The sequence below is a fragment of the Musa acuminata genome, unplaced genomic scaffold, assembly GCF_036884655.1.
Source record: "Musa acuminata AAA Group cultivar baxijiao unplaced genomic scaffold, Cavendish_Baxijiao_AAA HiC_scaffold_1136, whole genome shotgun sequence".
Classification (NCBI taxonomy): Eukaryota; Viridiplantae; Streptophyta; class Magnoliopsida; order Zingiberales; family Musaceae; genus Musa; species Musa acuminata.
Window position 1 is genome coordinate 4,300,001 of NW_027021348.1, and position 2,500 is coordinate 4,302,500.

Sequence of the window (2,500 nt, forward strand, 5' to 3'; positions counted from 1 at the left end):
CAGTTTTTGGCCTGTTCTTGCGTCGCGCGGTGACTGTCGTGAGCGGAGCAAAATGTCAGCCATCTCAGCACCCTGGAACCCCCCGGGTGGCACAGGGCTGGATGGGGCTTTCGTATAGCAGGGACGGTGCTGCCTCTCGCTTCGCTCGCTGTTCGCCGCTCGCCGCTCGCTCGCGCAGCCAAAAATGGCCAGTTTTGGCCCGTTTTGGCCAGTTTTTGGCCTGTTTTTGCGTTGCGCGGTGACCATCTTGAGCGGAGCAAAATGTCAGCCATCTCAGCACCCTGGAACCCCCCGGGTGGCACAGGGCTGGATGGGGCTTTCGTATAGCAGGGACGGTGATGCCTCTCGCTTCGCTCGCTGTCCGCCGCTCGCTGCTCGCTCGCGCAGCCAAAAATGGCCAGTTTTGGCCCGTTTTTGGGCCGTTTTGGCCTGTTTTTGGGCTGTTCTTGCGTCGCGCGGTGACCGTCGTGAGCGGAGCAAAATGTCAGCCATCTCAGCACCCTGGAACCCCCCGGGTGGCACAGGGCTGGATGGGGCTTTCGTATAGCAGGGACGGTGCTGCCTCTCGCTTCGCTCGCTGTCCGCCGCTCGCCGCTCGCTCGCGCAGCCAAAAATGGCCAGTTTTGTCCCGTTTTTGGGCCGTTTTGGCCTGTTTTTGGGCTGTTCTTGCGTCGCGCGGTGACCGTCGTGAGCGGAGCAAAATGTCAGCCATCTCAGCACCCTGGAACCCCCCGGGTGGCACAGGGCTGGATGGGGCTTTCGTATAGCAGGGACGGTGCTGCCTCTCGCTTCGCTCGCTGTCCGCCGCTCGCCGCTCGCTCGCGCAGCCAAAAATGGCCAGTTTTGGCCCGTTTTTGGGCCGTTTTGGCCAGTTTTTGGCCTGTTCTTGCGTCGCGCGGTGACCGTCGTGAGCGGAGCAAAATGTCAGCCATCTCAGCACCCTGGAACCCCCCGGGTGGCACAGGGCTGGATGGGGCTTTCGTATAGCAGGGACGGTGCTGCCTCTCGCTTCGCTCGCTGTTCGCCGCTCGCCGCTCGCTCGCGCAGCCAAAAATGGCCAGTTTTGGCCCGTTTTGGCCAGTTTTTGGCCTGTTTTTGCGTTGCGCGGTGACCATCTTGAGCGGAGCAAAATGTCAGCCATCTCAGCACCCTGGAACCCCCCGGGTGGCACAGGGCTGGATGGGGCTTTCGTATAGCAGGGACGGTGATGCCTCTCGCTTCGCTCGCTGTCCGCCGCTCGCTGCTCGCTCGCGCAGCCAAAAATGGCCAGTTTTGGCCCGTTTTTGGGCCGTTTTGGCCTGTTTTTGGGCTGTTCTTGCGTCGCGCGGTGACCGTCGTGAGCGGAGCAAAATGTCAGCCATCTCAGCACCCTGGAACCCCCCGGGTGGCACAGGGCTGGATGGGGCTTTCGTATAGCAGGGACGGTGCTGCCTCTCGCTTAGCTCGCTGTCCGCCGCTCGCCGCTCGCTCGCGCAGCCAAAAATGGCCAGTTTTGTCCCGTTTTTGGGCCGTTTTGGCCTGTTTTTGGGCTGTTCTTGCGTCGCGCGGTGACCGTCGTGAGCGGAGCAAAATGTCAGCCATCTCAGCACCCTGGAACCCCCCGGGTGGCACAGGGCTGGATGGGGCTTTCGTATAGCAGGGATGGTGCTGCCTCTCGCTTCGCTCGTTGTCCGCCGCTCGCCGCTCGCTCGCGCAGCCAAAAATGGCCAGTTTTGGCCCGTTTTTGGGCCGTTTTGGCCAGTTTTTGGCCTGTTCTTGCGTCGCGCGGTGACCGTCGTGAGCGGAGCAAAATGTCAGCCATCTCAGCACCCTGGAACCCCCTGGGTGGCACAGGGCTGGATGGGGCTTTCGTATAGCAGGGACGGTGCTGCCTCTCGCTTCGCTCGCTGTCCGCCGCTCGCCGCTCGCTCGCGCAGCCAAAAATGGCCAGTTTTGGCCCGTTTTGGCCAGTTTTTGGCCTGTTTTTGCGTTGCGCGGTGACCATCTTGAGCGGAGCAAAATGTCAGCCATCTCAGCACCCTGGAACCCCCCGGGTGGCACAGGGCTGGATGGGGCTTTCGTATAGCAGGGACGGTGATGCCTCTCGCTTCGCTCGCTGTCCGCCGCTCGCTGCTCGCTCGCGCAGCCAAAAATGGCCAGTTTTGGCCCGTTTTTGGGCAGTTTTGGCCAGTTTTTGGCCTGTTCTTGCGTTGCACGGTGACCGTCGTGAGCGGAGCAAAATGACAGCCATCTCAGCACCCTGGAACCCCCCGGGTGGCACAGGGCTGGATGGGGCTTTCGTATAGCAGGGACGGTGCTGCCTCTCGCTTCGCTCGCTGTCCGCCGCTCGCCGCTCGCTCGCGCAGCCAAAAATGGCCAGTTTTGGCCCGTTTTTGGGCCGGTTTGGCCAGTTTTTGGCCTGTTCTTGCGTCGCGCGGTGACCGTCGTGAGCGGAGCAAAATGTCAGCCATCTCAGCACCCTGGAACCCCCCGGGTGGCACAGGGCTGGATGGGGCTTTCG